This window comes from Chiloscyllium plagiosum, unplaced genomic scaffold, assembly GCF_037043375.1.
Source record: "Chiloscyllium plagiosum isolate Xiang-an unplaced genomic scaffold, Cpla_swu_hap1 HiC_scaffold_51, whole genome shotgun sequence".
Classification (NCBI taxonomy): domain Eukaryota; kingdom Metazoa; phylum Chordata; class Chondrichthyes; order Orectolobiformes; family Hemiscylliidae; genus Chiloscyllium; species Chiloscyllium plagiosum.
This window is the reverse complement of record NW_028270189.1, coordinates 32,119,833-32,133,469: the sequence shown is the minus strand read 5'-3', so window position 1 is coordinate 32,133,469 and position 13,637 is coordinate 32,119,833. Positions and strand designations below refer to the sequence as shown.

Genomic DNA, 13,637 nt, shown 5'->3' with positions numbered 1-13,637 from the left:
TAGAGACAATGCCACAGCTCCACAGGCTTCTTTCATAATTTTCCCAGTCAGGACGGCAGGACTGCAATATTATGTTTAAAGTGGTTACACAAATGAAAACTAATCAGCTGTTTATTGTAGTAATTCGAATGGGAATTAATTAGGTACTTTCTGTGTGTAATGGACTGGAAATTAAACAATATTTTACAATAACAATAGAATAAATGAATGATAGTCTTAAATGAAGAGGAATCTCAAGACAATTCTTTCATAGACACATTGACAAATCTCAAGAAAATTCTTTCATAGACACATTGACAAATTTAAAGCGTGATCATTGTACTTTAATTTTAAAAATGCATCAGTCATTCAATGTGAATATTCAGCCGAAGACAAGTTCCCTTCCTTTCAACAATGTACAACTTCCACAATTTCAAAATGAACAGGCATTGATAAAGGAAGGAACAAGCAGATGTTAATTCTATTTTCTTCACATAAACGTGTGATTAATTTAAGTAAGTTTCATATATGTAAAAAGGAGACTCTTATTGTGGTTCAAAATACAATAAATGTTAGCATGAAGTGAACTATAATCAAATCAATTCAACTGTGTTCTCTCAGTTAAAATACAGTTCAATATTCAAAGTAGTCAAGTGATTGTACACTGCAATATCTTTACATTAATTCAGTGCTGAGACATAATTCCACATTTATACCCCTTATAGTGAAGCAAACTTGTGCCAGGAGTCAGAGGAGGTAGGGGAGGTCCTTAATGAGTACTTTGCTTCAGTATTCACGAGTGAGTGGGACCTCGTTCCTTGTGAGGACAACGTGAAACAGGCTGATGTGGTCGAACAGGTTGATGCTAAGGCGGAGAATGTGCCGAAAATATTTAAAAATCATGGGGATAGATAAGTCCCCTGGGCCAGAAAGGATATAACTTAGGTTGTTATGAGAAGGGAGGCAAGTGATTACTGTGTTTTGGCAATGATCTTTGCATCCTCACTGTCCACTGGAGTCATACCAGATGATTGGAGGGTGGCAAATGTTATTCCCTTATTCAAGAAAGGCAATTGAGATAATCCTGGGAATCATTGATGAGTCAGTCTTACATCAGTTGTGGGCAAATGTTTGGAGAGAATTCTGAGAGACAGGATTTATGATTATTTGGAAAAGCATAGATTGATTAGAAATGGTCAGCATGGCTTTGTGAGCGGCAGGTTATGCCTCACAAGCCTCATTGAATTATTTGAGGTTGTGGCAAACACATTGATGAGGACAGAGTAGTGGATGTGGTGTATAAGGACTTTAGCAAGGTGTTTGATATGGTTCCCCATGGTAGGCTCATTTAGAAAGTAATGAGGCATGGGATATAGGGAAACCCGCCTGGTTAGATAATAAATTGGCTGACCCATAGAAGACAGGGTGAGACTAAATGGATAGTTTTCAGCTTGGAGCACGGTGACCAATAGTGTTCTGAAGGGATTAGTTTTGGGACCTCGGTTCTTTGTGATTTGTGAAGTTATTCATTTTGGAATATCAAATTTGAATGCATATTTTCAGATTAAATGCAGGATTCTTGACAATATGGTGGAACAGAGGGATCGTGGGGTGCACGTCCATACATCCCTCATAGCTGACATCCAAGGTGATAGGGTTATTAAGATGGTGCATACTGTGTTGGCTTTCATTAGCAGGGAGATTGAGTTTAAGAGCCACGAGGTTATGCTGCAGCTCGATGGATCCCTGGTGAGACTACACTTGGAATATTGTGTTCTGTTCTGATCACCTCATTAGACATAGGATGCAAAAGCTTTAGAGAAGGTGCAGATGAGATTTATCAAGATGTTGCCTGGACTGGAAGGCATGTCTTATGAATAAAGGTTGACAGAGCTGGGACTTTGTTCATTGCAGTGAAAGAGGATGATAGTTTACTTGATAGCTTTGTGTAAGATGATGAGAGAGATGGGTAGAGTGGACAATGAAAGACTTTTCCCCACAAAGTGGCATAATTTTAAGATGAATGGGGGAAGTTGTGGGGAGATGTCAGAGACAGTTTCTTTATAGATAGTGGTGGGTGTGTGGAATGCACTGCCAGTGGTGGTAGTAGACTCAGATCCATCAGGGACATCTAAGCGACTCTTGGATAGGCACATGGATGATAGTAAATGAAGGGCATGTTGGTTAGTTTGATCTTAGAGTTGGATAAAAGGTCGGAACAACATCGTGGCCAAAGGGCCCTGACTGTGCTGTACTGTTCTATATTCTATGGACCGAAATGAACAATTATTATATATTAGCAACATATAGATTTTCAAAATTCTATTAGCATACTTAAGAATAATGATAAATTTCATCTTGCTATTTGACTGTGCTATCTGCAAAAATGAACAGGAATTGTTGCAGGGAAAGCAATTAGGTTTTTCTAAATTTATAAGGCTGGGATTACACAAATCATTCAAACGAGGAAAAGTCATATTTTTAACAGTGCGCGTTGCATCAGAAATAATGGATTCTTTTGTAGGTGTGTTGATTGGAAATAAAATGGATTTTTATATTACTGTATAGGTACTAGGGAATATTGGATTAAATTCAAATATAAACTTCACTGTAGTTGTTAGCAAGACTAAACTAAAGCATACTATAATTATTGTCATGCAAATGCCTTAACAATTACTCTTAGATTCCTGAAAAAAGGATATATCGTACCATTTTTCAAACAGTCAATAAATTAAATTGTGAACCTCAGTATACTTGTTACCCAGACCAATTATTATGCAATTATTGTAATGGTAATGACTTGATAACTAATGCTAAAACCTAAACAGGTAAATTGGTTCTATACTTTGTCAGCATGTTACTCTGAAATTGATTGGATATTTATTAAGATCGGTAAACTGAGGGACAAAATATAATAGCTCGCTTGATAGAATTGAAGGAAAAAATGAGACAGTGCTTATTGAACAGGATTGTTTTTGTTTAAAAATGCAGTTGATGCAAGAATAATATATTTTCCTCCATTGGTTTTCTTGTAGAGACATGTTTTTTTTTTAATTGTCATGATTCAAGGTTGAGACACTTGCGTCAGAGTCTGCAAATGGGAGAGTGAGAGAGAAATATTTTTTTTAAAAAGCAGAAAGGAAAGGAACTGGCGAGCAGAGGAGCTCCAACTGTAGTGTCTCACCCTGCCAACATCTTATTGGGTGAGCTGGAACGCAGACGAGTCAAGCAACAAGCTGACACAGTCATACGCACAGAATTATAGCTTACAATGTCCTAGACACCATCGTCACCATCTCTGTATGTCCTGTCCAACCAGCAGGACATGGATGTAACTGAAATGCTGGAACATGCAGGGTTATGGACTAAGATCTGCAGAATGTGATTAATGTGATTTATTTGACATTTCTCCAGAATATTAAACTCCAGTCCAATTTGAAAAGTTACTATCGTCATCAGACTTGAACTACAAATGTCAGAAAAAAAAATATCAGAAAGTTACAGCACACTTGGCCAATCCTGGGTATATGTTGACTGTAATAGAACTCCCCAGGCTTTACAGCTTCTTGTACTCACCATTGAGAGTAAAAATTTCAGACTGAACTCTGCCCTCTATGCTTTTATAATCTGTTTTTTAACATATTTCTTTGGCAGCTGCACACCTTTCCTTGTTTTTTTTCCCAGCTCAAACTCCATTCCCCGTGGCCTTGAGGGACTACCATTTCTGCCATTTAATTTCTCCTGCCATCCCCCGTGTGACAGACTGTCTTTTTGTCCTTGTCTCACCCCCACCTTGCTCACAACCTGTTACATTTCTGATGGTTCCCAGACCTCTGTAACTTTCACTGCGCCCCCCTGGGTCAATGGCGCGAGTTTTGAATTCTTTTCCTCCTGAGATAATCAGAATTTTTTCCGGTTGCAGTATCCCCCAGATTTTATTTTGAAAAGCAGAGCATTTGTGTCAGAGTCAAGTATTTGTGAGCCTTCATCCACAATTCCCAGCATTTGGATGTAATTTGTGACCCTCCCACAGATGTGTAACGTTACTGGATTGGCTATGCTAACATGGCCGCAGTGTGCAATTTAGGTGGGTTGGGCTAGCCATGGGTAATGTGGGATTATGGGGGTAGGGTGGGTGAGTAGGTCATTGCAGACTCGATAGGCCGAATAGACTCTTTCTGCACCCACTGGATTCTGTGATTCTAACTAGTTGTGATTATTGTCATGTTTTCCTCATGCCAGGTTCATTCAACTCATACATATGATTCTGTGGGTGCTCACTCACTCATTTCCTTCAGTTTTACATCAATTTCACACTGAATGTGAGGGTGGGAATGGATTTGTAAATATAAATACTCCAACCAAAACCCCTCACAGGTCAGGAAATGTTTCTGCTACTTTCATCACTCACAAGGAAGAGGAAAATAAAGGTTCAGTCACAAATCTTACAGGAACATAGTGGTTATAATCACCAGGAAAGGCTGAACACTTTTTTCAAGAAAAGAGGAGGCTCAGAGACAACCTGTTACAAGTAGAAAGCTTTGTGTCTGTGTTTTCAGAGATTTGAGGTTGAAATCATTGGGTTGGAAGCTTGTTTCATTGCCCCAGATCATCAAAGGTGCTGTCTAAATGTGCATCTTTCTTTCAGTCAGTCTGAGTTAACAATCAGATGGACAGGTGAATGTCTGAGTGTCTTACCAAATCCCTGATTGAATCTGTCTCCGCCCACAAACTCAGGTGCCTCACCACTCACTGGGTCACGGAGAAACTCTGCCGGTACAATGAGAACTATATTTGCTGTCAGCTCTCCTCGTACTTCCGCCTAATCCCCACTTCCCTTCATTAAATCCCAGCTGCATCTCGTCCACCCACATGGACATGTTGAAGAGCATGACAGGAGAAAGGATTGAAACCGAGAGTTCAATAGCCAGAATGAGAGAGGAAGAAGGAAATAAACGGTGATTGTGGATCCCAGGGGATACAGACTCCAGGATTAGTCCTTGTGGGCATTCCCGCAGTAATACAAGACAGCATTCCATGATGAGAGTTAAACCCGGGTGGCAGGAGAGGGACCACTGAACATTAGCAAGTTTATTTCAAACACAGGAGGTTTGTTCAGTCAGTAACAATGTGTTCGACATGGAGATGAAGTGAGCAGTGAGGGCAAATGTTACCACAAGCTGACGATGGATAACTTTCATTGGAACAGGAGGATGCCATTCAGCCCCTCAACTTTGCTCTGCCATTCATGATGATCATAGCTGGTGTACCTAACGTACAATTTTCAAAACACTCTAATTTCATCAATAAACTCCTCTGCAACAGACAAGATGAGTGTTGGAAAACTAAACATCTGCAAGTGCTGGGAAATCAGAAAAAAAAACAGAAATTGCTGGAAAAATTCAGCAGATCTGGCAGCATCTGTGGAGAGTGAACCTTTCAGGACCAGTGACCGGTCAGGTGACCAGCTGCAGCTGACCATTCTGCCTATTCTGGAACACTCTCTGGAACAGGTTCTGGTGTGAGATTGTCAATAATAACTGAGAGAAACAGGAGGGCGGGCTCAATTAGAATAAGGAATTCACTTAACCCTCCCAGTGGGATACTCAGCAACACAGTCACACTGTGGAGAGGCCATTCACCTGACCCACGTATGGGAAGGGATTTACTCGATCTTACAATCTGCTGAGGCACCAGACATAGCACAGTGGATTTAGACCCTTCACCTGCTCCATGTGTGAGAAAGGATTCATTCAAATCTCTCACCTGCGGAGACATTAGTGCATTCCCACCGGGGTGAGGCCATTCACCTGCTCAGTGTGTGGGAAAGCATTCACTCAGTCCTCTGACCTACTTAAACACCAGCGAGCTCACTCTGGGGAAAGATCATTCACTTGTCCCCAGTGTGGGGGGAGATTCACTCAAATGCAGCACCTGTGGAGTCCCCAATGAGCCCACACAGGAGAGAGGCCATTCAGATGCTCAGTGTGTGAGAGAGGATTCAGTGATTCATCCTCCCCCCCCCCACCCCGAGACCCCAGTGAGCCCACACAGGGGACAGCTCATTCAGATGCTCAGTGTGGGAGAGGGGATTCAGTCATTCATCCCATCCCCTGAGACCCCAGCGGGTTCACACTGGGTAGGAGCTGTTCACCCCTCTGTTTGCAAGGGATTTGCTGCATCTTTAACACGATTGAGTGACCAGTGAGTGCACACAGGGAAGTGGTCATCCACCTGCTCCGTGTGGACTGCAGGACTCTGATTCTGATGTTACTGTCCATCAGAGTCAGGACAGGGCCTTGTTCATGATGACACTGTTGGAATATTGATGTTGTTGTTAACCACATTAACTGGGCTGGAGTTGATTGAATTTATTTTGCCACTTTCTGAACCTGAGGATGTCTCCTTGGGTAGTCAGTCTCCACAAACAGCAATGTGACAATAAACAGGGATCATATGTTTTGATTTAAATTGTGACTGTAGCACTGCTGCTTCACAGCATCAGGTACAAAGTTGGAGTCCAGCCTTGTCCAACGGCCGGAGTCCAGCCTTGTCCAACAGCCGGTGTGGAGTTCCCATATTCTCCCCATGTTAGTGTGGGTCCCCTCCAGGTGCTCTGGTTTCCTCCCACAGTCCAAAGATGTACAGGTCAGGTGGATCAGTTGTGCTAAATTGTCCACAGGATCCAGGATTGTGCAGACTCGGTGGATCAGCCATGGGAAATGCAGTGTTACAGTGATAGAGTGCTCTGGGTGTGATGTTCTTCGGATGGTCGCTGGGGTTTGATGGGCCAATGCTCTTCTTCCACACTGCAGGGATTTTATTCCATGATTGAGGATAAAGGCTACACAGCAGGTGTCCTTGGAGAAGGAGCATGTGGTGTGTATCAATACTCTCGATGCCTTTCGATAGAGGTGGGCACCGCAGGGGATAGTGCTTCATCTCCACCACTGCCCCCTCCCCACAACTCTACTTTGATTTAGTCCCTTCTCACTCTGTCACTTATAATGGTTTGCTTGGCCCATAATGGGCTTTGTTTGGAAATATTCAATTGGTTACACAAATGGTTTACTGCTGGTGATCATGTGTCTAGATTAGAGTGGTGCTGGAAAAGCACAGCAGGTCAGGCAGGATCCGAGGAGCTGGAAAATCAACGTTTTGGCAAAAGCCGTTTTCCAGCACCCCTCTAATCTAGGCTCTGGTTAAAGTATCTGCAGTCCTCACTTTTGCACTGCTGGTGATTATATGTTAACCAAAAGCAAAATGGCGTAATGATGATTTTGATGGTGGGAAGGTTGCTGTGATCACATTTATGGGTCGGAGAAATGGGGAAAAAGAACGCTTCACAGCTCATAGAACGAGAACTGAAAAGCAGTTAAATCAAACCAAAGGTTCAGACAGGGAGGGAATATTTCCCTGGATTTTGAGTAGCTGGAAAGTGATAGTATCCGGGAATAGACAGGATTTTGTTTTACAAAGGTTGAAAGTTTTAAAACTGTTATAGTCAGACAGTTTACGTTATTTTCTTTAATTTTATTTGTTGTGCAAAAACCTTTTACAACATTTTAAAACCAAAATTTACAAACCTTGTGTTAAAGATAAATGTTAAATAAAATCCATCAAACCATCCCTCACTGAAAACTGATGGGGAGGTGCAATCTCCTGGAGAACCCCTGCCGACTCCTTCCTACCCGGGCTCCATGGCTATATACATATCTGGGAGATAGCAGCAGGAGGAGACCATTCAGCCTTTCAATCCTGCTCCACCATTCAGTGGGAAGCAGCTGACCATCCAGCTCAGTCTCCTGTTCCTGCTGTGCTCCAATCCCCTTTCATGACTTTACCTCGAAGAACTATATCGAAGTCCTTCTTTGGTTTCACTGCCTTTTGTTTCAGTGACGTTGAAACTTTATTGCTGGAACAGCACAGCAGGTCAGGCAGCATCCAGGGAACAGGAGATTCGACGTTTCAGGCACAGGCCCTTCTTCAGGAATGAGCACAGGCTCATTCCTGAAGAAGGGCCTGTGCCCGAAACGTCGAATCTCCTGTTCCCTGGATGCTGCCTGACCTGCTGTGCTGTTCCAGCAAGAAAGTTTCAACTTTGATCTCCAGCATCTGCAGACCTCACTTTCTCCTTTCAGTGACGTTGCTGTGTTACTGTGTGGGTGTAGGCAGGGTTAATGTGATGGTGCTGCCTCCTGGAGGATGCACTCAGCATCCCTCCTCATCCTGCAGTAACATCAACTGGGTTTCAGCAACTAGAGATAGAAACCATTTCCAGGATATGGGCATCACTGGCTCAGCCAGCATTTATTCCCCATCTCTCGTTACCCTTGAGAAGATGGTAGTGAGCTGCTCTTTTGACCCATTCGCAGTCCATTTGGTGTAGAGAGATCGACAATGCTGTGAGGAGAGTGTGCAGAATTTTGGCTGAGTGATTCTCTATCTTTGGTTCTTCAAATGTTGTTTAACTTAATCACGATCGGCACATGATTTTGAGGTTTCAGTCTGCAAATCTTCACCATCTCGCACCCTGTATAAAGGAATATGTACAGGTTAGAAATTCAGAGCAGACGATTCTAGTTTCTCTGGAATATTTTTTCCCCTTTCTTCCCCCAAAGCTGTAACCCTCCAGCTCTCTTACTCTCTCCCACCATTCTGACTCTACTACCCCCTAATGTACACCCTCCCCATTCTCATGGAATTGTTGATAAACAGGTCTATGCCCCCACTTCCCGTCCTGGTTAGACTCTGCACCCTTTCTGGGTTCACTTCCTTTCCCTCAGTTGCTGCAAGTCAATAATGTAACAGCAGAATGAAACAAAAGCAAACAGAAAGGGAGGTGGCAGATCCTGGACAGAACAGGAAGCTGCAGTCTGGGAGAATGGGTCACATCCTTTGTTTCTCATTGGTTGATTCCAGTGTTATGACAAGTTGGGAATGTAACTTGGTCCCATGTAGGTGTGGTGACACTTTGATCCTCCAACAGATCAATACTACAAGCAAATACGTTCCTCCTCCAGACAATCACAGTGTGAAATACTTTCCACTAGTTACCCCAAAGCACATGTTCCAAAACTCACCCACATTCTGTACATGTGCAGTGCCAGGTTTCCCCACAGGCGCGTGGTCCCTGCCTCGGAATTTGGGAGTTGTAGTCCTCATGCAGGCACTGGAGACCTGTCTCTGGAACATGAATGAAAAGTGTGGGGTGGAGGATGTTGTGTATTGGATTCCCATTCAGACACATGGGACATGTGGGCTGTCACTTGGATTTACTGAGACATCCGCTTAGACAACCTGATTTCTGACGTAAGGAACATAGATTCAGCCAATTGGGGGATAGGGAGTTTATTAAGGCGCAGTAGGCTTGAAGAAGAGGTGGCTCAGTGGCTAGCACTGCTGCCTCACAGCGTCAGGGACCTTAGGCGACTGTGTGGAGTTTACACATTCTCCCCATGTTTGCATGGTTTCGTGCAGTTCTCCAATTTCCTCACACAGTCCAAAGATGCGCAGGTTAGGTGGATTGCCCATGCTAAATTGCTGCCAGTGTCCATGCACGTGCCGGTTAGAGAATTAGCCCTGGGAAATGCAATGTTACAGGGAACGGGTGGGTCTGAATGGGATGTTCATCATAGGGTTGGTGTGGACTCGATGGATGAATACTCTGTTTCTGCACTATAGAGACTCTATTCTATTCTCATGAGGAAGAATGTACTTCTCTCGATGTGTTGTGAATCTGTGGAATTCCCTACTCAAAATGCAGTGGATGCCAGGACAATGAGCCAATTTAATGAAGAGATACAGACGTTGAATTTGCAATGAGATGAAGGGTGAGAGAGAGCAGGCGGGAAAATCCAGCTGAGACCGATTTGAGCTCAATCATCACCGTTATAAATGGTGGGGCTGGTTCTCCAGTGCCCAGTGCTTATCTTCTTATGGTAATAACTGGAAAGCTGAATCCAAAAATCACCACCTTCACCAAAGGAGATTTTCGGAAAATGACAGATAGTCAGGTGGATTAGCATTCCAAGCTTAGATAGTGAGGAAATATGTAGGAGATAATGATTTTGCAATTTTAAACTGAGGGGAGACAGTGATTTATGGTTTTAGATTGCGTCGTACATTTGCAGCGTCCAGAGTACGCTGTTGTGAATATCTATCCTGTACTTTATTACAAAGCCAAGGTCACTGACAATGAAAACCAAAACACCCAGGAAACATCGCCTCCCCTCGTAATCTGATAAAAGACTTCTGATAAGTCTGATTGAACTTAGAACACAGATGGAAAGCTGGAAGATTAGATCCGCTCCCAAGATCCTGTGCTTAAACAAAAGGAGACTACAATAGGATGAGGCAGGAGTTGGCTAATGTAGACTGGAAACAAAGACTTTACGGTGGGAAAGTTGACGGACTGTGGGGGAATATCAAAGCAATTTTTTGAAGTGCTCAGCAAAAGTATATATCAGGGAAAAAGAAGGACTGTAGGAAAAGGAATAATCTGCCATGGGTGGCTCAGGAAATAAGAGAAGCTTCAGCAAAATCGACGTTTCGGGCAAAAGCCATTCATGATTCCTGATGAAGGGCTTTTGCCCGAAACGTCGATTTTGCTGAAGCTCCTCGATGCTGCCTGAATTGCTGTGCTCTTCCAGCACCATTGATCCAGAATCTGGTTTCCAGCATCTGCAGTCATTGCTTTTACCCACGAAATAAGAGAGGCTATCAAACTGAAATAAAATGCATACAAATTGCCAAAGACCAAGGAGATTAGAAAAACTTTAAAGATCAACAGAAAGCTAGATGGGATTGGGGGAGAAAAGTGATTAATACCTATCCCCAGGGCCAGAATAGCAGTTTACACTGCTCGAGGGGAACCTATTGTGTGGGGAACATATGGCCTCTGTAATTGTTGAAGCACTTAACTGTTACCATAGAGATAATCCTGATCAAGTTACAAATCACAGCACACTCCAAAAGCTTGTTCTTCCAAATAAACCTGTTGGACTATAACCTGGTGTTGTGTGATTTATAAGTTTGTTCACCGCACCCCAACCCCAGCTCCTCCACATGAGAATCCTGATAGATACCCCACTGAAACTGAAGCACCTGTCAGATACTTGAGGGAGCCACGGGGGCGTGGGGGAGGTGTGTGTGGTTTAACCACAAAGTGTTGAGCTGAACTCGACTTTCTAACTGCCGTTGCCATGGAGATAATACTGAGAGACAGTCTCTATTCAAAGTCCCAAACCACAAAGGTATAAGAATGGGAGTGGCACATCGGACAGGCGGGGAGTTACCTGATGCTGCCTGGAGGTGTTCTGCATGTACACTATCCAGGGAACTGCAATGTCTCATCAATAAAGACTCAAAGAAGACCTCTCAGAGTTCTGTACCTAGTTATTCCTATCCAGCAGGGTTCAGGAATATGAGTACACAGCAGTCAGTCTTCACAGTGGAGGATACGAAGAACATGCCAGTAATTGATAAGGAGACTGAGGAAGGTGAGGGCCTAGATAATAACCATTATCGTGAAAGAGTTAGAGCTGGGCAAGCTAATGGAGCTAAAGGTACACAAGTCTCATTGCCCTGATGGAATACATCCCAGGATACCAACAGAGTTAATGGGAGAAATAGCAAATGCACTCAGAGTCATAGAAGCCTACAGCAGAGACAGGCCCTTTGGCCCAAACTGGCCCATGCCGACCAGAATGTCCATCCACACTAACCCCATTTCCCTGCATTTGGCCCATTTGCTTCTGACCCTTTCCAATCCATGTATTTGTCCAAATGTCTTTTACCTGTTGTGAGTGTTCCTGCCTGAACCACTTCCACTGGCAGCTCATTCCATATACATACCACCCTCTGTGTAAAACAGTTGCCCCTCAGCTTCCCTTTTATTCTTTCTCCTCTAACCTTAAACTGATCCAATCAAGCCGTCCAATCCTTGAGTTCCTGGGACAAAGACTGAGTGCATTCACCTTATCCATGCCTCTCATGGTCTTATACACTTCTAGAAAAGAGCCCCCTCAGTTTCCTCTGCTCTAAACATTAAATCCTCACTTGTCCAACCTCTCCCTATAACTCAGACCCCTGAGCCCTGGCAACATCCTTGTAAATTGTTCTGCACTTTTTACAGCTTAATAACTGAAACCTACATTACATTCATCATATTTCCAGTATTTCCCCACGGTGCTGGAACCGACGTGACAATGTCAATGGATTAGAATCCATGATCGAGAATGAACTCCTTTACAACAATCCCGTTTTCATAGTACTTCCCATGGTGCAGGTAGCCTTGACTCTTTCTGGTTGCATGGTTAATTAAAGACTTGTCCTTCTACAAAACAAAGTTGTGGCTTAATTGTTCCTGGGAAATGTGCCATGATTTTTCAGACTTTCAAAAACAAATGAAATCTCTCTCCACACTCACCATGCTGACATGGACTTGGCAGTGTCTCAGTACTTTTGCAGTCACACTGATTTGAAATATTCGCCCACAGACAGAATGCACACCTCTCCTTCCAGATGAAAAGGCCAATGATATTCAGATCGGCACGGATCAAGTAACCACCAGATCTGAACATGAAGTTCAATTTGTATTTCTCATCCGCAAATCCACCCTTTCAGTACCATACAACAGAGCACACAAGTTACCACTGTTAAGGCAGGATGGAAATTCATAAGACAATTGTAGTATTAAACTGTAGTTTCCTTGTTCCCCCAAAGCTTTAAACCTCAGTCTCACAATTTCTCTCTTCTGTGAACTGAAATCCAAACCAATCCCCCACTCCTTTCCTCCACACCCAGTTCTCACACATTATCTCTTTGAATTCAGTTTCCTAGCTCCTGATGAGAACCATCCTGCATGCACTGCTTCCTGCACACTCTGGCCAAGACCCATCTTACTAAAATGAGCCAAATTAGAATTCTAACTGCAGACCCATCCTTGTCCCATTCCATAACAACCCTGAATCTTCACAAAAGAGTTCTGATAACTTTCTGCAAAACGCTGCACCACTGATAGTCTGATCACATGTCAGGGTAGCAAGAAAAGGGCCATTCCTCTGGGTCCTGCTCCCAGAGGGATGAAGCTGATAATGATAGATTAATCCCTCACACCCACAGCCTCCTTCCCAGGCACTGACCTATACTGCGCATACTCCCACAGTTGCCAGCACTGCCACCGTGCACTGGTCTCCCTCCTACAGCACGTGCTCCCGATCATACAGGAGTCCGGGTGATTGACAGCAGCTGCTGCCCAATATATCAGAATCCCTACAGTATGGAAACAGGTCCTTCGGCCAAACAAGTCCAGACCGACCCATTCCCCCTAACTAATGTAACTAATACTATGGGCAATTTAGAATGGCCAATTCACCTGACCTGGGCATCTTTGGATTGTGGGAGGAAACCGGAGCACCCGAAGGAAACCCGCTCAGACACGGGGAGAACACGCAAACTCCACACAGAGAGTCGCCGTGGCTGGAATCGAACCCGGGTACCTGGTGCTGTGAGGCAGCAGTGCTAACCACTGAGCCGTCTCTATCGACGCGGGGGAGGGGGGGGGTGGCTGGAGGACTGGGTCAATGGGATTGTTAACAATGAATGAATGCGGAGGACACTGAGGGATGGACAGGTCAGTGAGGGACAGGATCAGT

At 43.8% G+C, this 13,637-nt stretch overlaps 1 protein-coding gene and 1 long non-coding RNA gene across 4 annotated transcripts in view; one reads left to right on the top strand and one right to left on the bottom strand.

Moving 5' to 3' along the window:
• LOC148135134 (uncharacterized) overlaps nt 1–13,637 on the top strand; it is a 790,442-nt gene that overhangs the window by 472,848 nt on the left and 303,957 nt on the right. The gene's annotated exons all lie outside the window — the stretch shown is intronic.
• Nucleotides 8,043–13,637, bottom strand: part of LOC148135135 (uncharacterized) — a 46,828-nt gene continuing 41,233 nt past the window's right edge. For all 3 annotated transcript variants that reach the window (XR_015755419.1, XR_015755417.1, XR_015755418.1), the window contains exon 6: nt 8,043–8,512. This is a non-coding gene — a long non-coding RNA (uncharacterized LOC148135135). The remainder of the gene's footprint in view (nt 8,513–13,637) is intronic.